This window comes from Hyla sarda, unplaced genomic scaffold, assembly GCF_029499605.1.
Source record: "Hyla sarda isolate aHylSar1 unplaced genomic scaffold, aHylSar1.hap1 scaffold_67, whole genome shotgun sequence".
Lineage (NCBI taxonomy): Eukaryota > Metazoa > Chordata > Amphibia > Anura > Hylidae > Hyla > Hyla sarda.
Genome location: NW_026610686.1, coordinates 671276 through 698614, shown reverse-complemented (window position 1 = coordinate 698614; position 27339 = coordinate 671276). Strand labels below are relative to the sequence as shown.

Genomic DNA, 27339 nt, shown 5'->3' with positions numbered 1-27339 from the left:
AGTATAGTCCCCCCACATTAGGTGCAGTATAGTTCCCCCACATTAGGTGCAGTATAGCTCCCCCACATTAGGTGCAGTACAGTTCCCCCCACATTATGTGCAGTACAGTTCCCCCCACATTATGTGCAGTACAGTTCCCCCCACATTATGTGCAGTATAGTCCCCCCACATTATGTGCAGTACAGTTCCCCCACATTAGGTGCAGTACAGTTCCCTCACATTAGGTGCAGTATAGTCCCCCCACATTAGGTGCAGTATAGTCCCCCCACATTAGGTGCAGTATAGTTCCCCCACATTAGGTGCAGTATAGTTCCCCCACATTAGGTGCAGTATAGTCCCCCCACATTATGTGCAGTATAGTCCCCCCACATTAGGTGCAGTATAGTCCCCCCACATTAGGTGCAGTATAGTCCCCCCACATTAGGTGCAGTATAGTTCCCCCACATTAGGTGCAGTATAGTTCCCCCACATTAGGTGCAGTACAGTTTCCCCCTCATTAGGTGCAGTATAGTTCCCCCACATTAGGTGCAGTACAGTTCCCCCCACATTAGGTGCAGTACAGTTCCCCCCACATTAGGTGCAGTATAGTTCCCCCACATTAGGTGCAGTACAGTTCCCCCCACATTATGTGCAGTATAGTGCCCCACATAAGGTGCAGTATAGTTCCCCCACATTAGGTGCAGTATAGTCCCCCCACATTAGGTGCAGTATAGTTCCCCCACATTAGGTGCAGTATAGCTCCCCCACATTAGGTGCAGTATAGTCCCCCCACATTATGTGCAGTACAGTTCCCCCACATTAGGTGCAGTACAGTTCCCTCACATTAGGTGCAGTATAGTCCCCCCACATTAGGTGCAGTATAGTCCCCCCACATTAGGTGCAGTATAGTTCCCCCACATTAGGTGCAGTATAGTTCCCCCACATTAGGTGCAGTATAGTCCCCCCACATTATGTGCAGTATAGTCCCCCCACATTAGGTGCAGTATAGTCCCCCCACATTAGGTGCAGTATAGTCCCCCCACATTAGGTGCAGTATAGTTCCCCCACATTAGGTGCAGTATAGTTCCCCCACATTAGGTGCAGTACAGTTCCCCCACATTAGGTGCAGTATAGTTCCCCCACATTAGATGCAGTATAGTTCCCCCACATTAGGTGTAGTATAGTTCCCCCAGATTAGGTGCAGTATAGTCCCCCCACATTATGTGCAGTACAGTTCCCCCACATTAGGTGCAGTACAGTTCCCTCACATTAGGTGCAGTATAGTCCCCCCACATTAGGTGCAGTATAGTCCCCCCACATTAGGTGCAGTATAGTTCCCCCACATTAGGTGCAGTATAGTTCCCCCACATTAGGTGCAGTATAGTCCCCCCACATTATGTGCAGTATAGTCCCCCCACATTAGGTGCAGTATAGTCCCCCCACATTAGGTGCAGTATAGTCCCCCCACATTAGGTGCAGTATAGTTCCCCCACATTAGGTGCAGTATAGTTCCCCCACATTAGGTGCAGTACAGTTCCCCCACATTAGGTGCAGTATAGTTCCCCCACATTAGATGCAGTATAGTTCCCCCACATTAGGTGTAGTATAGTTCCCCCAGATTAGGTGCAGTATAGTCCCCCCACATTATGTGCAGTACAGTTCCCCCACATTAGGTGCAGTATAGTTCCCTCACATTAGGTGCAGTATAGTTCCCCCACATTAGGTGCAGTATAGTCCCCCCACATTAGGTGCAGTATAGTCCCCCCACATTAGGTGCAGTATAGTCCCCCCACATTAGGTGCAGTATAGTCCCCCCACATTATGTGCAGTATAGTCCCCCCACATTAGGTGCAGTATAGTCCCCCCACATTAGGTGCAGTATAGTTCCCCCACATTAGGTGCAGTATAGTCCCCCCACATTAGGTGCAGTATAGTCCCCCCACATTAGGTGCAGTATAGTCCCCCCACATTAGGTGCAGTATAGTCCCCCCACATTAGGTGCAGTATAGTTCCCCCCACATTAGGTGCAGTATAGTTCCCCCACATTAGGTGCAGTATAGTCCCCCCACATTAGGTGCAGTATAGTCCCCCCACATTATGTGCAGTATAGTCCCCCCACATTAGGTGCAGTATAGTCCCCCCACATTAGGTGCAGTATAGTCCCCCCACATTAGGTGCAGTATAGTTCCCCCACATTAGGTGCAGTATAGTTCCCCCACATTAGGTGCAGTACAGTTTCCCCCTCATTAGGTGCAGTATAGTTCCCCCACATTAGATGCAGTATAGTTCCCCCACATTAGGTGTAGTATAGTTCCCCCAGATTAGGTGCAGTATAGTTCCCCCCACATTAGGTGCAGTACAGTTCCCCCCACATTAGGTGCAGTACAGTTCCCCCCACATTAGGTGCAGTATAGTTCCCCCACATTAGGTGCAGTACAGTTCCCCCCACATTAGGTGCAGTATAGTCCCCCCACATTAGGTGCAGTATAGTTCCCCCACATTAGGTGCAGTACAGTTTCCCCCTCATTAGGTGCAGTATAGTTCCCCCACATTAGGTGCAGTATAGTTCCCCCACATTAGGTGTAGTATAGTTCCCCCAGATTAGGTGCAGTATAGTTCCCCCCACATTAGGTGCAGTATAGTTCCCCCCACATTAGGTGCAGTACAGTTCCCCCCACATTAGGTGCAGTACAGTTCCCCCCACATTAGGTGCAGTATAGTTCCCCCCACATTAGGTGCAGTATAGTTCCCCCACATTAGGTGCAGTATAGTTCCCCCACATTAGGTGCAGTATAGTTCCCCCACATTAGGTGCAGTACAGTTTCCCCCACATTAGGTGCAGTACAGTTTCCCCCACATTAGGTGCAGTACAGTTTCCCCCACATTAGGTGCAGTATAGTTCCCCCACATTAGGTGCATTATAGTTCCCCCACATTAGGTGCAGTATAGTCCCCCCCCACATTAGGTGCAGTACAGTTCCCCCACAGACATACAGCCATCAGCCATATACAGTGCATGGCTGGAGGCTGTATGCCTTTGTATTGCCCCACTTCAGTGTTCCGACCACTGCTCTGGGGTTACGATCTATTGCGTCCTCCTCACTGTTCTGCTCCGCTCTGCTCTTCTCCTATGTCAGTGACGTCTCTGTGTGCTCTACCTCCTGGCGGCCCCTGCGTTTTTAAAGTTAACGCGGGGCCGCAGAGAGGTAACATCCTTGTGTCCTGAAAAGATTTTTCGGGACACAGGGATGTTCCGAATGTTACGGGGGCCCCTTGCGGACACGGGGCCCAGAGCGCCAATGATGATCTGGCCCTGATCTATATATCAATAAAGATACCTGTTGTACAAACATCTAGACTAACCTGGTCCCTTCAACAGCGCGATCTCCACTCTCCTCTCCTGACATGGCTGATAACAGAGAACAATAGATTGTATTCACCTGTCCCACAGTCACCTCTCCCCTCCTCACATGGCTGATAACAGAGAACAATAGTTATATTCACCTGTCCTACAGTCACCTCTCCCCTCCTCACATGGCTGATAACAGAGAACAATAGATATATTCTCCTGTCCTACAGTCACCTCTCCCCTCCTCACATGGCTGATAACAGAGAACAATAGATATATTCACCTGTCCTACAGTCACCTCTCCTCTCCTGACATGGCTGATAACAGAGAACAATAGATATATTCACCTGTCCTACAGTCACCTCTCCTCTCCTGACATGGCTGATAACAGAGAACAATAGAATATATTCACCTGTCCTACAGTCACCTCTCCCCTCCTGACATGGCTGATAACAGAGAACAATAGATTGTATTCACCTGTCCTACAGTCACCTCTCCTCTCCTGACATGGCTGATAACAGAGAACAATAGATATATTCACCTGTCCTACAGTCACCTCTCCCCTCCTGACATGGCTGATAACAGAACAATAGATATATTCACCTGTCCTACAGTCACCTCTCCCCTCCTGACATGACTGATAACAGAATAATAGCTATATTCACCTGTCCTACAGTCACCTCTCCTCTCCTGACATGGCTGATAACAGAGAACAATAAATTGTATTCACCTGTCCTACAGTCACCTTTCCTCTCCTGACGTGGCTGATAACAGAGAACAATAGATTGTATTCACCTGTCCTACAGTCACCTCTCCCCTCCTGACATGGCTGATAACAGAGAACAATAGATTGTATTTACCTGTCCTACAGTCACCTCTCCTCTCCTGACATGGCTGATAACAGAGAACAATGGATATATTCACCTGTCCTACAGTCACCTCTCCCCTCCTGACATGGCTGATAACAGAGAACAATAGATATATTCACCTGTCCTACAGTCACCTCTCCCCTCCTGACATGGCTGATAACAGAGAACAATAGATATATTCACCTGTCCTACAGTCACCTCTCCCCTCCTGACATGGCTGATAACAGAGAACAATAGATATATTCACCTGTCCTACAGTCACCTCTCCCCTCCTGACATGGCTGATAATAGAGAACAATAGATTGTATTCACCTGTCCTACAGTCACCTCTCCTCTCCTGACATGGCTGATAATAGAGAACAATAGAATATATTCACCTGTCCTACAGTCACCTCTCCCCTCCTGACATGGCTGATAACAGAGAACAATAGATTGTATTCACCTGTCCTACAGTCACCTCTCTCCTCCTGACATGGCTGATAACAGAGAACAATAGATTGTATTCACCTGTCCTACAGTCACCTCTCTCCTCCTGACATGGCTGATAACAGAGAACAATAGATCTATTCACCTGTCCTACAGTCACCTCTCCCCTCCTGACATGGCTGATAACAGAGAACAATAGAGTTTAACTTTTCTTTTATATAAAAAGAAATACAACACATAAACAAACATAACAATCATAATCAAATAAACCTAATAATATATAACAATCCATACCTACATATATATATAATCCATACATATATACACTTCTCAATAAAATAAAGGGAACCCTGTGATAACACATCGTAGATCTGAATGAACTAATCGTATGAAATCCTTTCGTCTTTACATAGTTGAATGTAACAACAAAATCACAAAAATTATCAATGGAAATGAAATGTATTAACCCATGGAGGTCTGGATATGGAGTCACTCAAAATCACAGTGGAAAACCCCACTACAGGCCGATCCAACTTTATGTAATGTCCTTAAAACAAGTCCCAATAAGGCTCAGTAGTGTGTGTGGCCTCCACGTGCCCGTATGACCTCCCTACAATGCCTGGGCATGCTCCTGATGAGGTGGGGGATGGTCTCCTGAGGGATGTCTTCCCAGACCTGGACTAAAGCATCCGCCAACTCCTAGACAGTCTGTTGTGGATGGAGCGATACACCGCCAAACCGGTCATGCTGGAGGATGTTGCAGGCAGCAGAACGTTCTCCACGGCGTCTCCAGACTCTGTCACGTCTGTCACATGTGCCCAGTGTGAACCTGCTTTCATCTGTGAAGAGCACAGGGCGCCAGTGGTGAATTTGCCTATCTTGTTCTCTGGCAAATGCCAAACGTCCTGCACGGTGTTGGGCTGTAAGCACAACCCCCACCTGTGGACGTCGGGCCCTCATACCACCCTCATGGAGTCTGTTTCTGACCCTTTGAGTGGACACATGCACATTTGTGACCTGCTGGAGGTCATTTTGCAAGGTTCTGGCAGTGCTCCTCCTGCTCCTCCTTGCACAAAGGCGGAGGTAGCGGTCCTGCTGCTGGGTTGTCGCCCTCCTATGGTCTCCTCCTCGTCTCCTGATGTACTGGCCTGTCTCCTGGTAGCGCCTCCATGCTCTGGACACTACGCTGACAGACACAGCAAACCTTCTTGTCACAGCTCGCATTGATGTGCCATCCTGGATGAGCTGCACTACCTGAGCCACTTGTGTGGGTTGTAGACTCCGTCTCATGCTACCACTAGAGTGAAAGCACCGCCAGCATTCAAAAGTGACCAAAACATCAGCCAGGAAGAATAGGAACTGAGAAGTGGTCTGTGGTCACCACCTGCAGAACCACTCCTTTATTGGGGGTGTCTTGCTAATTGCCTATAATTTCCAAATGTTGTCTGTTGCATGTGAAATTGATTGTCAATCAGTGTTCTTCCTGAGTGGACAGTGGGATCTCACACAAGTGTCAGTGACTTGTGTTACATTGTGTTGTTTATGTTACCTTTATTTTTTATTTTTTTGAGCAGTGTATATAGGATTCTATAGGATGATGGGTGTTATATATGGGGTCCTATAGGATGATGGGTGTTATATATGGGGTCCTATAGGATGATGGGTGTTATATATGGGGTCCTATAGGATGATGGGTGTTATATATGGGGTCCTATAGGATGATGGGTGTTATATATGGGATCCTATAGGATGATCGGTGTTATATATGGGGTCCTGTAGGATGATGGGTGTTATATATGGGGTCCTATAGGATGATGGGTGTTATATATGGGGTCATATAGGATGATGGGTGTTATATATGGGGTCCTGTAGGATGATGGGTGTTATATATGGGGTCCTATAGGATGATGGGTGTTATATATGGGGTCCTATAGGATGATGGGTGTTATATATGGGGTCCTATAGGATGATGGGTGTTATTTATGGGGTCCTATAGGATGATGGGTGTTATATATGGGGCCCTATAGGATGATGGGTGTTATATATGGGGCCCTATAGGATGATGAGTGTTATATATGGGGTCCTATAGGATGATGGGTGTTATATATGGGGTCCTATAGGATGATGGGTGTTATTTATGGGGTCCTATAGGATGATGGGTGTTATATATGGGGTCTTATAGGATGATGGGTGTTATATATGGCGTCCTATAGGATGATGGGTGTTATATATGGGGCCCTATAGGATGATGGGTGTTATATATGGGGTCCTATAGGATGATGGGTGTTATATATGGGGTCCTATAGTATGATGGGTGTTATATATGGGGTCTTATAGGATGATGGGTGTTATATATGGGGTCCTATAGGATGATGGGTGTTATATATGGGTCCTATAGGATGATGGGTGTTATATATGGGGTCCTATAGGATGATGGGTGTTATATATGGGATTCTATAGGATGATGGGTGTTATATATGGGGTCCTATAGGATGATGGGTGTTATATATGGGGTCCTATAGGATGATGGGTGTTATATATGGGGTCCTATAGGATGATGGGTGTTATATATGGGGTCCTATAGGATGATGGGTGTTATTTATGGGGTCCTATAGGATGATGGGTGTTATATATGGGGTCTTATAGGATGATGGGTGTTATATATGGGGCCCTATAGGATGATGGGTGTTATATATGGGGTCCTATAGGATGATGGGTGTTATATATGGGGTCCTATAGTATGATGGGTGTTATATATGGGGTCTTATAGGATGATGGGTGTTATATATGGGGTCCTATAGGATGATGGGTGTTATATATGGGTCCTATAGGATGATGGGTGTTATATATGGGGTCCTATAGGATGATGGGTGTTATATATGGGATTCTATAGGATGATGGGTGTTATATATGGGGTCCTATAGGATGATGGGTGTTATATATGGGGTCCTATAGGATGATGGGTGTTATATATGGGGTCCTATAGGATGATGGGTGTTATATATGGGGTCCTATAGGATGATGGGTGTTATTTATGGGGTCCTATAGGATGATGGGTGTTATATATGGGGTCTTATAGGATGATGGGTGTTATATATGGCGTCCTATAGGATGATGGGTGTCATATATGGGGCCCTATAGGATGATGGGTGTTATATATGGGGTCCTATAGGATGATGGGTGTTATATATGGGGTCCTATAGTATGATGGGTGTTATATATGGGGTCTTATAGGATGATGGGTGTTATATATGGGGTCCTATAGGATGATGGGTGTTATATATGGGTCCTATAGGATGATGGGTGTTATATATGGGGTCCTATAGGATGATGGGTGTTATATATGGGGTCCTATAGGATGATGGGTGTTATATATGGGGTCCTATAGGATGATGGGTGTTATATATGGGGTCCTATAGGATGATGGGTGTTATATATGGGGTCCTATAGGATGATGGGTGTTATATATGAGGTCCTATAGGATGATGGGTGTTATATATGGGGTCCTATAGGATGATGGGTGTTATATATGGGGTCCTATAGGATGATGGGTGTTATATATGGGGTCCTATAGGATGATGGGTGTTATATATGAGGTCCTATAGGATGATGGGTGTTATATATGGGGTCCTATAAGATGGTGGGTGTTATATATGGGGTCCTATAGGATGATGGGTGTTATATATGGGGTCCTATAGGATGATGGGTGTTATGTATGGGGTCATATAGGATGATGGGTGTTATATATGGGGTCCTATAGGATGATGGGTTTTATATATGGGATCCTATAGGATGATGGGTGTTATATATGGGGTCCTATAGGATGATGGGTGTTATATATGGGGTCCTATAAGATGATGGGTGTTATATATGGGGTCCTATAGGATGATGGGTGTTATATATGGGGTCCTATAGGATGATGGGTGTTATATATGGGGTCCTATAAGATGGTGGGTGTTATATATGGGGTCCTATAGGATGATGGGTGTTATATATGGGGTCCTATAGGATGATGGGTGTTATATATGGGGTCCTATATGATGATGGGTGTTATATATGGGGTCCTATAAGATGATGGGTGTTATATATGGGGTCCTATAGGATGATGGGTGTTATATATGGGGTCCTATAGGATGATGGGTGTTATATATGGGGTCCTATAGGATGATGGGTGTTATATATGGGGTCCTATAGGATGATGGGTGTTATATATGGGGTCCTATAGGATGGTGGGTGTTATATATGGGGTCCTATAAGATGATGGGTGTTATATATGGGGTCCTATAGGATGATGGGTGTTATATATGGGATCCTATAGGATGATGGGTGTTATATATGGGGTCCTATAGGATGATGGGTGTTATATATGGGGTCCTATAAGATGATGGGTGTTATATATGGGGTCCTATAGGATGGTGGGTGTTATATATGGGGTCCTATAGGATGATGGGTGTTATATATGGGGTCCTATAGGATGATGGGTGTTATATATGGGGTCCTATAAGATGATGGGTGTTATATATGGGGTCCTATAGGATGATGGGTGTTATATATGGGGTCCTATAGGATGATGGGTGTTATATATGGGGTCCTATAGGATGATGGGTGTTATATATGGGGTCCTATAAGATGATGGATGTTATATATGGGGTCCTATAGGATGATGGGTGTTATATATGGGGTCCTATAGGATGATGGGTGTTATATATGGGGTCCTATAGGATGATGGGTGTTATATATGGGGTCCTATAGGATGGTGGGTGTTATATATGGGGTCCTATAGGATGATGGGTGTTATATATGGGGTCCTATAGGAGGATGGGTGTTATCTATGGGGTTCTATAGGATGATGGGTGTTATATATGGGGCCCTCTAGGATGATGGGTGTTATATATGGGGTCATATAGGATGGTGGGTGTTATATATGGGGTCCTATAGGATGATGGGTGTTCTTTATGGGATCCTATAGGATGATGGGTGTTATATATGGGGTCCTATAGGATGATGGGAGTTATATATATGGGATCCTATAGGATGATGGGTGTAATATATGGGGTCCTATAAGATGATGGGTGTTATATATGGGGTCCTATAGGATGATGGGTGTTATATATGGGGTCCTATAGGATGATGGGAGTTATATATGGGATCCTATAGGATGATGGGTGTAATATATGGGGTCCTATAAGATGATGGGTGTTATATATGGGGTCCTATAAGATGATGGGTGTTATATATGGGGTCCTATAGGATGATGGGTGTTATATATGGGGTCCTATAGGATGATGGGTGTTATATATGGGATCCTATAGGATGATGGGTGTTATATATGGGGTCCTATAGGATGATGGGTGTTATATATGGGGTCCTATAGGATGATGGGTGTTATATATGGGGTCCTATAAGATGATGGGTGTTATATATGGGGTTCTATAGGATGATGGGTGTTATATATGGGGTCCTATAGGATGATGGGTGTTATATATGGGGTCCTATAGGATGATGGGTGTTATATATGGGGTCCTATAGGATGGTGGGTGTTATATATGGGGTCCTATAGGATGATGGGTGTTATATATGGGGTCCTATAGGAGGATGGGTGTTATCTATGGGGTTCTATAGGATGATGGGTGTTATATATGGGGCCCTCTAGGATGATGGGTGTTATATATGGGGTCATATAGGATGGTGGGTGTTATATATGGGGTCCTATAGGATGATGGGTGTTCTTTATGGGATCCTATAGGATGATGGGTGTTATATATGGGGTCCTATAGGATGATGGGAGTTATATATGGGATCCTATAGGATGATGGGTGTAATATATGGGGTCCTATAAGATGATGGGTGTTATATATGGGGTCCTATAGGATGATGGGTGTTATATATGGGGTCCTATAAGATGATGGGTGTTATATATGGGGTCCTATAGGATGATGGGTGTTATATATGGGGTCCTATAGGATGATGGGTGTTATATATGGGGTCCTATAGGATGATGGGTGTTATATATGGGGTCCTATAGGAGGATGGGTGTTATCTATGGGGTTCTATAGGATGATGGGTGTTATATATGGGGCCCTCTAGGATGATGGGTGTTATATATGGGGTCATATAGGATGGTGGGTGTTATATATGGGGTCCTATAGGATGATGGGTGTTATATATGGGGTCCTATAGGATGATGGGTGTTATATATGGGGTCCTATAGGATGATGGGTGTTATATATGGGGTCCTATAGGATGATGGGTGTTCTTTATGGGATCCTATAGGATGATGGGTGTTATATATGGGGTCCTATAGGATGATGGGTGTTATATATGGGGTCCTATAGGATGATGGGTGTTATATATGGGGTCCTATAGGATGATGGGTGTTATATATGGGGTCCTATAGGATGATGGGTGTTATATATGGGATCCTATAGGATTATGGGTGTTATATATGGGATCCTATAGGATGATGGGTGTTATATATGAGGTCCTATAGGATGATGGGTGTTATATATGGGGTCCTATAGGATGATGGGTGTTATAGATGGGGTCCTATAGGATGATGGGCGTTATATATGGGATCCTATAGGATGATGGGTGTTATATATGGGGTCCTATAGGATGATGGGTGTTATATATGGGGTCCTATAGGATGATGGGTGTTATATATGGAGTCCTATAGGATGATGGGTGTTATATATGGGATCCTATATAATGATGGGTGTTATATATGGGGTCCTATAGGATGATGGGTGTTATATATGGGGTCCTATAGGATGATGGGTGTTATATATGGGGTCCTATAGGATGATGGGTGTTATATATGGGGTCCTATAGGATGATGGGTGTTATATATGGGGTCCTAATATGCGGCTAATAGAGACCGAGGGTCCGGCACTCTCCCCTCCCCCTCCCTTTTAGGGCCTATTTGCACAATAAGGAGCCGGATTTAACTCCTGTGATGCCAGCCGCTGCCCCCTGGTTGTCAAGGAAACTCTGAGGGGTTTAAGAAGCACGAGGGCCTTGGAGAAGGGGGGTAGATGTGAGTGCGGAGGAAGGGAACATCTCCTCACAATGCCACCCCCCCCCCCATGTGTCAGGAGGATGGCGAAAAGGAAGCAGCCCGTAAGATTAACCTCCCGCGCCCCCATCACCCCGCGCCCGCTGTACCCTGCGCCCGCAGTACCCCGCGCGCCAATCACCCCGCACCCCCTTTACCCTGCGCTCCCATCACCCCGCACCCCCTTTACCCTGCGCTCCCATCACCCCGCACCCCCTGTACCCAGCACCCCCATCACCCCGCACCCCCTGTACCCAGCACCCCCATCACCCCACGCCTTCTGTACCCCGTGCCCCATCACCCGCACCCGCTGTACCCCGTGCTCTCATCAACTGCACCCGCTGTACCCCGCGCTCCCATCACCCGCACCCGCTGTATCCTGCGCTCCCATCACCCCGCACCCCCTGTACCCAGCACCCCCATCACCCCGCACCCCCTGTACCCAGCACCCCCATCACCCCACGCCTTCTGTACCCCGTGCCCCATCACCCGCACCCGCTGTACCCCGCGCTCCCATCACCCGCACCCGCTGTATCCTGCGCTCCCATCACCCCGCACCCCCTGTACCCAGCACCCCCATCACCCCGCACCCCCTGTACCCAGCACCCCCATCACCCCACGCCTTCTGTACCCCGTTCCCCATCACCCGCACCCGCTGTACCCCGCGCTCCCATCACCCGCACCCGCTGTATCCTGCGCTCCCATCACCCCGCACCCCCTGTACCCAGCACCCCCATCACCCCGCACCCCCTGTACCCAGCACCCCCATCACCCCACGCCTTCTGTACCCCGTGCCCCATCACCCGCACCCGCTGTACCCCGCGCTCCCATCACCCGCACCCGCTGTATCCTGCGCTCCCATCACCCCGCACCCCCTGTACCCAGCACCCCCATCACCCCGCACCCCCTGTACCCAGCACCCCCATCACCCCACGCCTTCTGTACCCCGTGCCCCATCACCCGCACCCGCTGTACCCCGCGCTCCCATCACCCGCTGTACCCCGCGCTCCCATCACCCGCACCCGCTGTACCCCGCGCTCCCATCACCCGCTGTACCCCGCGCTCCCATCACCCGCACCCGCGCTCCCATCGTGGGACGAACGCAGCGTCCAGAGGTGAGGGGGTGCCGGGGACCCCAAATCATCGCCACCACGTGTCCCACCCCCCCATACTGTCCACGTGTGTCACCTAAATTAGATGTCAGCGCCGCGAGCGACGGGTCTATTGTGTCCGCAGTGAATTCAACGCCATTTTGTATTTCTGACCGTCCACATGTGGAATTATAAACCCGAATCGTATATTCACCCGTCCACACCACACAGTGCACTCACCCTCTACAGCAGGGTTATCCAACCAGGGTGCCTCCAGCTGTTGCAAGACTTTGGCTGTCCGGGCATGGTGAGAGTTGTAGTCTTGCAAAAGCTGGAGGCAAACTGGTTAGAAAACACTGCCGCTCTCTTGTCTATTAGATTGTCAGCTCCTGGGATCAGGGCCTCGTCCTCTATTCTGTCTATTAGATTGTCAGCTCCTGGGATCAGGGTCTCGTCCTCTCTCTTGTATATTAGATTGTCAGCTCCTGGGATCAGGGCCTCGTCCTCTATCTTGTCTATTAGATTGTCAGCTCCTGGGATCAGGGCCTCGTCCTTCTCTCTTGTCTATTAGATTGTCAGCTCCTGGGATCAGGGCCTTGTCCTTCTCTCTTGTCTATTAGATTGTCAGCTCCTGGGATCAGGGCCTCGTCCTCTCTTGTCTATTAGATTGTCAGCTCCTGGGATCAGGGCCTCGTCCTCTCCTGTCTATTAGATTGTCAGCTCCTGGGATCAGGGCCTCGTCCTCTCTCTTGTCTATTAGATTGTCAGCTCCTGGGATCAGGGCCTCGTCCTCCTCTCTTGTCTATTAGATTGTCAGCTCCTGGGATCAGGGCCTCGTCCTCTATCTTGTCTATTAGATTGTCAGCTCCTGGGATCAGGGCCTCGTCCTCTCTCTTGTCTATTAGATTGTCAGCTCCTGGGATCAGGGCCTCGTCCTCTCTCTTGTCTATTAGATTGTCAGCTCCTGGGATCAGGGCCTCGTTCTCTCTCTTGTCTATTAGATTGTCAGCTCCTGGGATCAGGGCCTCGTCCTCTCTTGTCTATTAGATTGTCAGCTCCTGGGATCAGGGCCTCGTCCTCTCTTGTCTATTAGATTGTCAGCTCCTGGGATCAGGGCCTCGTCCTCTCTCTTGTCTATTAGATTGTCAGCTCCTGGGATCAGGGCCTCGTCCTCCTCTCTTGTCTATTAGATTGTCAGCTCCTGGGATCAGTTCCTCGTCCTCTCTCTTGTCTATTAGATTGTCAGCTCCTGGGATCAGGGCCTCGTCCTCCTCTCTTGTCTATTAGATTGTCAGCTCCTGGGATCAGGGCCTCGTCCTCCTCTCTTGTCTATTAGATTGTCAGCTCCTGGGATCAGGGCCTCGTCCTCCTCTCTCTTGTCTATTAGATTGTCAGCTCCTGGGATCAGGGTCTCGTCCTCTCTTGTCTATTAGATTGTCAGCTCCTGGGATCAGGGCCTCGTCCTCTCTTGTCTATTAGATTGTCAGCTCCTGGGATCAGGGCCTCGTCCTCTCCTGTCTATTAGATTGTCAGCTCCTGGGATCAGGGCCTCGTCCTCTCTCTTGTCTATTAGATTGTCAGCTCCTGGGATCAGGGCCTCGTCCTCTCTCTTGTCTATTAGATTGTCAGCTCCTGGGATCAGGGCCTCGTCCTCTCTCTTGTCTATTAGATTGTCAGCTCCTGGGATCAGGGCCTCGTTCTCTCTCTTGTCTATTAGATTGTCAGCTCCTGGGATCAGGGCCTCGTCCTCTCTCTTGTCTATTAGATTGTCAGCTCCTGGGATCAGGGCCTCGTCCTCCTCTCTTGTCTATTAGATTGTCAGCTCCTGGGATCAGTTCCTCGTCCTCTCTCTTGTCTATTAGATTGTCAGCTCCTGGGATCAGGGCCTCGTCCTCCTCTCTTGTCTATTAGATTGTCAGCTCCTGGGATCAGGGCCTCGTCCTCCTCTCTTGTCTATTAGATTGTCAGCTCCTGGGATCAGGGCCTCGTCCTCTCTCTTGTCTATTAGATTGTCAGCTCCTGGGATCAGGGCCTCGTCCTCCTCTCTCTTGTCTATTAGATTGTCAGCTCCTGGGATCAGGGTCTCGTCCTCTCTTGTCTATTAGATTGTCAGCTCCTGGGATCAGGGCCTCGTTCTCTCTTGTCTATTAGATTGTCAGCTCCTGGGATCAGGGCCTCGTCCTCTCTCTTGTCTATTAGATTGTCAGCTCCTGGGATCAGGGCCTCTTCCTCTCTTGTCTATTAGATTGTCAGCTCCTGGGATCAGGGCCTCGTCCTTCTCTCTTGTCTATTAGATTGTCAGCTCCTGGGATCAGGGCCTCGTCCTCTATCTTGTCTATTAGATTGTCAGCTCCTGGGATCAGGGTCTCGTCCTCTATCTTGTCTATTAGATTGTCAGCTCCTGGGATCAGGGCCCCGTCCTCTCTCTTGTCTATTAGATTGTCAGCTCCTGGGATCAGGGCCTCGTCCTCTCTCTTGTCTATTAGATTGTCAGCTCCTGGGATCAGGGCCTCGTCCTCTCTTGTCTATTAGATTGTCAGCTCCTGGGATCAGGGCCCCGTCCTCTCTCTTGTCTATTAGATTGTCAGCTCCTGGGATCAGGGCCTCGTCCTCCTCTCTTGTCTATTAGATTGTCAGCTCCTGGGATCAGGGCCTCGTCCTCCTCTCTTGTCTATTAGATTGTCAGCTCCTGGGATCAGGGCCTCGTCCTCCTCTCTTGTCTATTAGATTGTCAGCTCCTGGGATCAGGGCCTCGTCCTCTCTCTTGTCTATTAGATTGTCAGCTCCTGGGATCAGGGCCTCGTCCTCTCTTGTCTATTAGATTGTCAGCTCCTGGGATCAGGGCCCCGTCCTCTCTCTTGTCTATTAGATTGTCAGCTCCTGGGATCAGGGCCTCGTCCTCTCTCTTGTCTATTAGATTGTCAGCTCCTGGGATCAGGGTCTCGTCCTCTCTCTTGTCTATTAGATTGTCAGCTCCTGGGATCAGGGCCTCGTCCTCTCTTGTCTATTAGATTGTCAGCTCCTGGGATCAGGGCCTCGTCCTCTCTTGTCTATTAGATTGTCAGCTCCTGGGATCAGGGCCTCGTCCTCCTCTCTTGTCAATTAAATTGTCAGCTCCTGGGATCAGGGCCTCGTCCTCTCTCTTGTCTATTAGATTGTCAGCTCCTGGGATCAGGGCCTCGTCCTCTCTTGTCTATTAGATTGTCAGCTCCTGGGATCAGGGCCTCGTCCTCCTCTCTTGTCTATTAGATTGTCAGCTCCTGGGATCAGGGCCTCGTCCTCTATCTTGTCTATTAGATTGTCAGCTCCTGGGATCAGGGCCTCGTCCTCCTCTCTTGTCTATTAGATTGTCAGCTCCTGGGATCAGGGCCTCGTCCTCTCTCTTGTCTATTAGATTGTCAGCTCCTGGGATCAGGGCCTCGTCCTCTCTCTTGTCTATTAGATTGTCAGCTCCTGGGATCAGGGCCCCGTCCTCTCTTGTCTATTAGATTGTCAGCTCCTGGGATCAGGGCCTCGTCCTCTCTTGTCTATTAGATTGTCAGCTCCTGGGATCAGGGCCTCGTCCTCTCTTGTCTATTAGATTATCAGCTCCTGGGATCAGGGCCTCGTCCTCCTCTCTTGTCTATTAGATTGTCAGCTCCTGGGATCAGGGCCTCGTCCTCTCTTGTCTATTAGATTGTCAGCTCCTGGGATCAGGGCCTCGTCCTCCTCTCTTGTCTATTAGATTGTCAGCTCCTGGGATCAGGGCCTCGTCCTCCTCTCTTGTCTATTAGATTGTCAGCTCCTGGGATCAGGGCCTCGTCCTCTCTCTTGTCTATTAGATTGTCAGCTCCTGGGATCAGGGCCTCGTCCTCTATCTTGTCTATTAGATTGTCAGCTCCTGGGATCAGGGCCTCGTCCTCCTCTCTTGTCTATTAGATTGTCAGCTCCTGGGATCAGGGCCTCGTCCTCCTCTCTTGTCTATTAGATTGTCAGCTCCTGGGATCAGGGCCTCGTTCTCTCTCTTGTCTATTAGATTGTCAGCTCCTGGGATCAGGGCCTCGTCCTTTATCTTGTCTATTAGATTGTCAGCTCCTGGGATCAGGACCTCGTCCTCTCTTGTCTATTAGATTGTCAGCTCCTGGGATCAGGGCCTCGTTCTCTCTCTTGTCTATTGGATTGTCAGCTCCTGGGATCAGGGCCTCGTCCTCTATCTTGTCTATTAGATTGTCAGCTCCTGGGATCAGGGCCTCGTCCTCCTCTCTTGTCTATTAGATTGTCAGCTCCTGGGATCAGGGCCTCGTCCTCTCTCTTGTCTATTAGATTGTCAGCTCCTGGGATCAGGGCCTCGTCCTCTCTTGTCTATTAGATTGTCAGCTCCTGGGATCAGGGCCTCGTCCTTCTCTCTTGTCTATTAGATTGTCAGCTCCTGGGATCAGGGCCTCGTCCTCTATCTTGTCTATTAGATTGTCCGCTCCTGGGATCAGGGCCTCATCCTCTCTTGTCTATTAGATTGTCAGCTCCTGGGATCAGCGCCTCGTCCTCCTCTCTTTTGTCTATTAGATTGTCAGCTCCTGGGATCAGGGCCTCGTCCTCTCTTGTCTATTAGATTGTCAGCTCCTGGGATCAGGGCCTCGTCCTCTCTCTTGTCTATTAGATTGTCAGCTCCTGGGATCAGGGCCTCGTCCTCCTCTCTTGTCTATTAGATTGTCAGCTCCTGGGATCAGGGCCCCGTCCTCTCTCTTGTCTATTAGATTGTCAGCTCCTGGGATCAGGGCCTCGTCCTCTATCTTGTCTATTAGATTGTCAGCTCCTGGGATCAGGGCCTCGTCCTCTCTTGTCTATTAGATTGTCAGCTCCTGGGATCAGGGCCTCGTCCTCCTCTCTTGTCTATTAGATTGTCAGCTCCTGGGATCAGGGCCTCGTCCTCTATCTTGTCTATTAGATTGTCAGCTCCTGGGATCAGGGCCTCGTCCTCTCTTGTCTATTAGATTGTCAGCTCCTGGGATCAGGGCCTCGTCCTCCTCTCTTGTCTATTAGATTGTCAGCTCCTGGGATCAGGGCCTCGTCCCCTCTCTTGTCTATTAGATTGTCAGCTCCTGGGATCAGGGCCTCGTCCTCTCTCTTGTCTATTAGATTGTCAGCTCCTGGGATCAGGGCCTCGTTCTCTCTTGTCTATTAGATTGCCAGCTCCTGGGATCAGGGCCTCGTCCTCCTCTCTTGTCTATTAGATTGTCAGCTCCTGGGATCAGGGCCTCGTCCTCTATCTTGTCTATTAGATTGTCAGCTCCTGGGATCAGGGCCTCGTCCTCCTCTCTTGTCTATTAGATTGTCAGCTCCTGGGATCAGGGCCTCGTCCTCCTCTCTTGTCTATTAGATTGTCAGCTCCTGGGATCAGGGCCTTGTCCTCTATCTTGTCTATTAGATTGTCAGCTCCTGGGATCAGGGCCTTGTCCTCTCTCTTGTCTATTAGATTGTCAGCTCCTGGGATCAGGGCCTCGTCCTCTATCTTGTCTATTAGATTGTCAGCTCCTGGGATCAGGGCCTCGTCCTCCTCTCTTGTCTATTAGATTGTCAGCTCCTGGGATCAGGGCCTCGTCCTCTCTCTTGTCTATTAGATTGTCAGCTCCTGGGATCAGGGCCTCGTCCTCTCTTGTCTATTAGATTGTCAGCTCCTGGGATCAGGGCCTCGTCCTCTCTTGTCTATTAGATTGTCAGCTCCTGGGATCAGGGCCTCGTCCTCCTCTCTTGTCTATTAGATTGTCAGCTCCTGGGATCAGGGCCTCGTCCTCCTCTCTTGTCTATTAGATTGTCAGCTCCTGGGATCAGGGCCCCGTCCTCCTCTCTTGTCTATTAGATTGTCAGCTCCTGGGATCAGGGCCTCGTCCTTCTCTCTTGTCTATTAGATTGTCAGCTCCTGGGATCAGGGCCTCTTCCTCCTCTCTTGTCTATTAGATTGTCAGCTCCTGGGATCAGGGCCTCGTCCTCTCTTGTCTATTAGATTGTCAGCTCCTGGGATCAGGGCCTCGTCCTCCTCTCTTGTCTATTAGATTGTCAGCTCCTGGGATCAGGGCCTCGTCCTCTCTTGTCTATTAGATTGTCAGCTCCTGGGATCAGGGCCTCGTCCTCCTCTCTTTTGTCTATTAGATTATCAGCTCCTGGGATCAGGGCCTCGTCCTCCTCTCTTGTCTATTAGATTATCAGCTCCTGGGATCAGGGCCTCGTCCTCTCTTGTCTATTAGATTGTCAGCTCCTGGGATCAGGGCCTCGTCCTCCTCTCTTGTCTATTAGATTGTCAGCTCCTGGGATCAGGGCCTCGTCCTCTCTTGTCTATTAGATTGTCAGCTCCTGGGATCAGGGCCTCGTCCTCCTCTCTTGTCTATTAGATTGTCAGCTCCTGGGATCAGGGCCTCGTCCTCTCTTGTCTATTAGATTGTCAGCTCCTGGGATCAGGGCCTCGTCCTCTCTTGTCTATTAGATTGTCAGCTCCTGGGATCAGGGCCTCGTCCTCCTCTCTTGTCTATTAGATTGTCAGCTCCTGGGATCAGGGCCTCGTCCTCTCTTGTCTATTAGATTGTCAGCTCCTGGGATCAGGGCCTCGTCCTCTATCTTGTCTATTAGATTGTCAGCTCCTGGGATCAGGGCCTCGTCCTTTATCTTGTCTATTAGATTGTCAGCTCCTGGGATCAGGGCCTCGTCCTCTATCTTGTCTATTAGATTGTCAGCTCCTGGGATCAGGGCCTCGTCCCCTCTCTTGTCTATTAGATTGTCAGCTCCTGGGATCACGGCCTCGTCCTCTCTTGTCAATTAGATTGTCAGCTCCTGGGATCAGGGCCTCGTCCTTTATCTTGTCTATTAGATTGTCAGCTCCTGGGATCAGGGCCTCGTCCTCTATCTTGTCTATTAGATTGTCAGCTCCTGGGATCAGGGCCTCGTCCTCTATCTTGTCTATTAGATTGTCAGCTCCTGGGATCAGGGCCTCGTCCTCCTCTCTTGTCTATTAGATTGTCAGCTCCTGGGATCAGGGCCTTGTCCTCTCTCTTGTCTATTAGATTGTCAGCTCCTGGGATCAGGGCCTCGTCCTCTCTTGTCTATTAGATTGTCAGCTCCTGGGATCAGGGCCTCGTCCTCTCTTGTCTATTAGATTGTCAGCTCCTGGGATCAGGGCCTCGTCCTTTATCTTGTCTATTAGATTGTCAGCTCCTGGGATCAGGGCCTTGTCCTCTCTCTTGTCTATTAGATTGTCAGCTCCTGGGATCAGGGCCTCGTCCTCTCTTGTCTATTAGATTGTCAGCTCCTGGGATCAGGGCCTCGTCCTCTCTTGTCTATTAGATTGTCAGCTCCTGGGATCAGGACCTCGTCCTCTCTTGTCTATTAGATTGTCAGCTCCTGGGATCAGGGCCTCGTCCTCTCTTGTCTATTAGATTGTCAGCTCCTGGGATCAGGGCCTCGTCCTCTCTTGTCTATTAGATTGTCAGCTCCTGGGATCAGGGCCTCGTCCTCTCTTGTCTATTAGATTGTCAGCTCCTGGGATCAGGGTCTCGTCCTCTATCTTGTCTATTAGATTGTCAGCTCCTGGGATCAGGGCCTCGTCCTCTCTTGTCTATTAGATTGTCAGCTCCTGGGATCAGGGCCTCGTCCTCTATCTTGTCTATTAGATTGTCAGCTCCTGGGATCAGGGCCTCGTCCTCTCTTGTCTATTAGATTATCAGCTCCTGGGATCAGGGCCTCGTCCTTTATCTTGTCTATTAGATTGTCAGCTCCTGGGATCAGGGCCTCGTCCTCTCTCTTGTCTATTAGATTGTCAGCTCCTGGGATCAGGGCCTCGTCCTCTCTCTTGTCTATTAGATTGTCAGCTCCTGGGATCAGGGCCTCGTCCTCTCTTGTCTATTAGATTGTCAGCTCCTGGGATCAGGGCCTCGTCCTCTCTTGTCTATTAGATTGTCAGCTCCTGGGATCAGGGCCTCGTCCTCCTCTCTTTTGTCTATTAGATTGTCAGCTCCTGGGATCAGGGCCTCGTCCTTCTCTCTTGTCTGTTAGATTGTCAGCTCCTGGGATCAGGGCCTCGTCCTCTATTCTGTCTATTAGATTGTCAGCTCCTGGGATCAGGGCTTCGTCCTCTCTCTTGTCTATTAGATTGTCAGCTCCTGGGATCAGGGCCTCGTCCTCTCTCTTGTCTATTAGATTGTCAGCTCCTGGGATCTGGGCCTCGTCCTCTCTCTTGTCTCTTAGATTGTCAGCTCCTGGGATCAGGGCCTCGTCCTCTATCTTGTCTATTAGATTGTCAACTCCTGGGATCAGGGCCTCGTCCTCTCTTGTCTATTAGATTGTCAACTCCTGGGATCAGGGCCTCGTCCTCTCTCTTGTCTATTAGATTGTCAGCTCCTGGGATCAGGGCCTCGTCCTCTCTCTTGTCTATTAGATTGTCAACTCCTGGGATCAGGGCCTCGTCCTCTCTCTTGTCTATTAGATTGTCAGCTCCTGGGATCAGGGCCCCGTCCTCTATCTTGTCTATTAGATTGTCAGCTCCTGGGATCAGGGCCTCGTCCTCTCTCTTGTCTATTAGATTGTCAGCTCCTGGGATCAGGGCCTCGTCTCTCTCTTGTCTATTAGATTGTCAGCTCCTGGGATCAGGGTCTCGTCCTCTCTTGTCTATTAGATTGTCAGCTCCTGGGATCAGGGCCTCGTCCTCTCTTGTCTATTAGATTGTCAGCTCCTGGGATCAGGGCCTCGTCCTCTCTTGTCTATTAGATTGTCAGCTCCTGGGATCAGGGCCTCGTCCTCTCTTGTCTATTAGATTGTCAGCTCCTGGGATCAGGGCCTCGTCCTCTCTTGTCTATTAGATTGTCAGCTCCTGGGATCAGGGCCTCGTCCTCCTCTATCTTGTCTATTAGATTGTCAGCTCCTGGGATCAGGGCCTCGTCCTCTCTTGTCTATTAGATTGTCAGCTCCTGGGATCAGGGCCTCGTCCTCCTCTCTTGTCTATTAGATTGTCAGCTCCTGGGATCAGGGCCTCGTCCTCTCTTGTCTATTAGATTGTCAGCTCCTGGGATCAGGGCCTCGTCCTCTGTCTTGTCTATTAGATTGTCAGCTCCTGGGATCAGGGCCCCGTCCTCTCTTGTCTATTAGATTGTCAGCTCCTGGGATCAGGGCCTCGTCCTCTCTTGTCTATTAGATTGTCAGCTCCTGGGATCAGGGCCTCGTCCTCTATCTTGTCTATTAGATTGTCAGCTCCTGGGATCAGGGCCTCGTCCTCTCTTGTCTATTAGATTGTCAGCTCCTGGGATCAGGGCCTCATCCTTTATCTTGTCTATTAGATTGTCAGCTCCTGGGATCAGGGCCTCGTCCTTTCTCTTGTCTATTAGATTGTCAGCTCCTGGGATCAGGGCCTCGTCCTCCTCTCTTGTCTATTAGATTGTCAGCTCCTGGGATCAGGGCCTCGTCCTCCTCTCTTGTCTATTAGATTGTCAGCTCCTGGGATCAGGGCCCCGTCCTCTCTTGTCTATTAGATTGTCAGCTCCTGGGATCAGGGCCTCGTCCTCTCTCTTGTCTATTAGATTGTCAGCTCCTGGGATCAGGGCCTCGTCCTTTATCTTGTCTATTAGATTGTCAACTCCTGGGATCAGGGCCTTGTCCTCTATCTTGTCTATTAGATTGTCAGCTCCTGGGATCAGGGCCTCGTCCTCCTCTCTTGTCTATTAGATTGTCAGCTCCTGGGATCAGGGCCTCGTCCTCCTCTATCTTGTCTATTAGATTGTCAGCTCCTGGGATCAGGGCCTTGTCCTCTGTCTTGTCTATTAGATTGTCAGCTCCTGGGATCAGGGCCTCGTCCTTTATCTTGTCTATTAGATTGTCAGCTCCTGGGATCAGGGTCTCGTCCTCCTCTCTTGTCTATTAGATTGTCAGCTCCTGGGATCAGGGCCTCGTCCTCCTCTCTTGTCTATTAGATTGTCAGCTCCTGGGATCAGGGCCTCGTCCTCCTCTCTTGTCTATTAGATTGTCAGCTCCTGGGATCAGGGCCTCGTCCTCTATCTTGTCTATTAGATTGTCAGCTCCTGGGATCAGGGCCTCGTCCTCCTCTCTTGTCTATTAGATTGTCAGCTCCTGGGATCAGGGCCTCGTCCTCTCTTGTCTATTAGATTGTCAGCTCCTGGGATCAGGGCCTCGTCCTCCTCTCTTGTCTATTAGATTGTCAGCTCCTGGGATCAGGGCCTCGTCCTCTCTTGTCTATTAGATTGTCAGCTCCTGGGATCAGGGCCTCGTCCTCTCTTGTCTATTAGATTGTCAGCTCCTGGGATCAGGGCCTCGTCCTCTCTTGTCTATTAGATTGTCAGCTCCTGGGATCAGCGCCTCGTCCTCTCTTGTCTATTAGATTGTCAGCTCCTGGGATCAGGGCCTCGTCCTCTATCTTGTCTATTAGATTGTCAGCTCCTGGGATCAGGGCCTCGTCCTCTCTTGTCTATTAGATTGTCAGCTCCTGGGATCAGGGCCTCGTCCTCTCTTGTCTATTAGATTGTCAGCTCCTGGGATCAGGGCCTCGTCCTCTATCTTGTCTATTAGATTGTCAGCTCCTGGGATCAGGGCCTCGTCCTCCTCTCTTGTCTATTAGATTGTCAGCTCCTGGGATCAGGGCCTCGTCCTCTATCTTGTCTATTAGATTGTCAGCTCCTGGGATCAGGGCCTCGTCCTCTATCTTGTCTATTAGATTGTCAGCTCCTGGGATCAGGGCCTCGTCCTCTCTTGTCTATTAGATTGTCAGCTCCTGGGATCAGGGCCTCGTCCTCTCTTGTCTATTAGATTGTCAGCTCCTGGGATCAGGGCCTCGTCCTCCTCTCTTGTCTATTAGATTGTCAGCTCCTGGGATCAGGGCCTCGTCCTCCACTATCTTGTGTATTAGATTGTCAGCTCCTGGGATCAGGGCCTCGTCCTCCTCTCTTGTCTATTAGATTGTCAGCTCCTGGGATCAGGTCCTCGTCCTCCTCTATCTTGTTTATTAGATTGTCAGCTCCTGGGATCAGGGCCTCGTCCTCCTCTCCTGTCTATTAGATTGTCAGCTCCTGGGATCAGGGCCCCGTCTCGGTTGGGGTCCATCATGGCGGTCATTTTTTCTGGTCTTCACAGTCTTTGGCGCTTCTGAGGTTCTTCGGTAACAATGGTTCATATAATGTAACACCCGGTTACCCAATCGCCCATTTACGTTACCTCAGGATCGGACCTGAGCGATAGAAGACGACAAACACAAATAGACCAGAGAATGGTTCTGCGCCGGTCGTATGGGTCGGAGCGCCGCTCTCCAGATGCCGCCATTGTGGATCCTGCTCTGTGCTTGATTGACATTTCTCCGAGTGATTAACCCCCCTGTGGTCATGACCTGGCGACATATTGATAAGTATGTGCCCCCCTGGCTGCGGAGCTTAATGCTGTGTCCTCAGAGCTGCGCTCCTATCCCCTCCTCCCCCTCCCTCCAGCAGAGCAGAATAAAGGGCTGCAGAACAATGCGGAGCCCGCGTGTTTCACACACATAAACTTTGTCTGGGAAGTGAAGAGGGAAAAGAAGCTGCAACCTGCGAGGGCTCATCCACATACGGAGCCGGACTGTACCCCCTCACCATGTGCCACTTGTGGGGTGACCCCCCCTCCATTGTGCTGGTGCCTGTAGGATGACGGAGCCGGAGCCCCGCAGAGGAGCAGGTGCATTGTGCTGAGGACGGAGACATTAGAGGCGGCTACAGGAGGGATCCCGGGGATCTGCTGCCCCCACAACCTGCAGGTAAGAGCGTGCATGTACCCCCCAGATCACACGTATGTGCTGTAACATGCCAACACCGCACACAGGGTAACAAAGAGCCATGTCAGGTGCCACGTGTATCTCCACCCCCTGCCAGGACACACACCGGTATCACAGCGGGCACATCGCACATACATGTCACATCACATGTGTCATGCCTGAGCAGACGAGACACCACTCCCACCTGACACACCTCCAGCGAGGACCCGCGCCATGTGCGCCACCTGATGCCAGGAAGACAGCTCCTATATATCATGGTGCCAGGGACACATTTCCTATATATCATGGTGCCAGGGACACATCTCCTATATATCATGGTGCCGGGGACACATCTCCTATGTATCATGGTGCCAGGGACACATCTCCTATGTATCATGGTGCCAGGGACACATCTCCTATACATCATGGTGCCAGGGACACATCTCCTATATGTCATGGTGCCAGGGACACATCTCCTATACATCATGGTGCCGGGGACACATCTCCTATACATCATGGTGCCGGGGACACATCTCCTATACATCATGGTGCCAGGGACACATCTCCTATGTATCATGGTGCCAGGGACACATCTCCTATATATCATGGTGCCAGGGACACATCTCCTATATATAATGGTGCCAGGGACACATCTCCTATATATCATGGTGCCAGGGACACATCTCCTATATATCATGGTGCCGGGGACACATCTCCTATACATCATGGTGCCGGGGACACATCTCCTATACATCATGGTGCCGGGGACACATCTCCTATACATCATGGTGCCGGGGACACATCTCCTATATATCATGGTGCCGGGGACACATCTCCTATACATCATGGTGCCAGGGACACATCTCCTATACATCATGGTGCCGGGGACACATCTCCTATACATCATGGTGCCGGGGACACATCTTCTATATATCATGGTGCCGGGGACACATCTCCTATATATCATGGTGCCGGGGACACATCTCCTATACATCATGGTGCCAGGGACACATCTCCTATACATCATGGTGCCGGGGACACATCTCATGTGCATCATGGTGCCGGGGACACATCTCCTATATATCATGGTGCCGGGGACACATCTCCTATACATCATGGTGCCGGGGACACATCTCATGTGCATCATGGTGCCGGGGACACATCTCCTATATATCATGGTGCCGGGGACACATCTCCTATATATCATGGTGCCGGGGACACATCTCCTATATATCATGGTGCCAGGGACACATCTCCTATATATCATGGTGCCGGGGACACATCTCCTATACATCATGGTGCCGGGGACACATCTCCTATATATCATGGTGCCGGGGACACATCTCCTATATATCATGGTGCCGGGGACACATCTCCTATACATCATGGTGCCGGGGACACATCTCCTATACATCATGGTGCCGGGGACACATCTCCTATACATCATGGTGCCGGGGACACATCTCCTATACATCATGGTGCCGGGGACACATCTCCTGTATATCATGGTGTCAGGGACACATCTCCTGTATATCATGGTGTCAGGGACACATCTCCTATACATCATGGCGCCGGGGACACATCTCCTATATATCATGGTGCCGGGGACACATCTCCTATATATCATGGTGCCGGGGACACATCTCCTATATATCATGGTGCCGGGGACACATCTCCTATATATCATGGTGCCGGGGACACATCTCCTATACATCATGGTGCCGGGGACACATCTCCTATACATCATGGTGCCGGGGACACATCTTCTATATATCATGGTGCCGGGGACACATCTCCTATACATCATGGTGCCGGGGACACATCTCCTATACATATTGGTGCCGGGGACACATCTCCTATATATCATGGTGCCGGGGACACATCTCCTGTATATCATGGTGCCGGGGACACATCTCCTATATATCATGGTGCCGGGGACACATCTCCTATATATCATGGTGCTGGGGACACATCTCCTATACATCATGGTGCCGGGGACACATCTATAAATCATGGTGCCGAGGACACATCTCCTATATATCATGGTGCCGGGGACACATCTATACATCATGGTGCCGGGGACACATCTCCTATACATCATGGTGCCGGGGACACATCTCCTATATATCATGGTGCCGGGGACACATCTCCTATACATCATGGTGCCGGGGACACATCTCATGTGCATCATGGTGCCAGGGACACATCTCCTATGTATCATGGTGCCAGGGACACATCTCCTATATATCATGGTGCCGGGGACACATCTCCTATACATCATGGTGCCGGGGACACATCTCCTATACATCATGGTGCCAGGGACACATCTCCTATGTATCATGGTGCCAGGGACACATCTCCTATATATCATGGTGCCAGGGACACATCTCCTATATATCATGGTGCCAGGGACACATCTCCTATATATCATGGTGCCAGGGACACATCTCCTATATATCATGGTGCCGGGGACACATCTCCTATACATCATGGTGCCGGGGACACATCTCCTATATATCATGGTGCCGGGGACACATCTCCTATACATCATGGTGCCAGGGACACATCTCCTATACATCATGGTGCCGGGGACACATCTCATGTGCATCATGGTGCCGGGGACACATCTCCTATATATCATGGTGCCGGGGACACATCTCCTATACATCATGGTGCCGGGGACACATCTCATGTGCATCATGGTGCCGGGGACACATCTCCTATATATCATGGTGCCGGGGACACATCTCCTATATATCATGGTGCCGGGGACACATCTCCTATATATCATGGTGCCAGGGACACATCTCCTATATATCATGGTGC

General features: G+C 49.7%; 1 protein-coding gene across 6 annotated transcripts in view; it reads left to right on the top strand.

The window, feature by feature from the left end:
* Positions 1-27339, top strand: part of LOC130343140 (microtubule-actin cross-linking factor 1, isoforms 6/7-like) — a 262925-nt gene that overhangs the window by 46404 nt on the left and 189182 nt on the right. Inside the window, exon 1 of one of the 6 annotated variants that reach the window (XM_056554324.1) lies at positions 24257-24516. The exons of the other annotated variants lie outside the window; for them this stretch is intronic. The gene's annotated coding sequence lies outside the window, so the exon portion shown is untranslated. Of the gene's footprint in view, positions 1-24256; positions 24517-27339 lie in introns of those variants that run through there. 6 annotated transcript variants of the gene reach the window in all.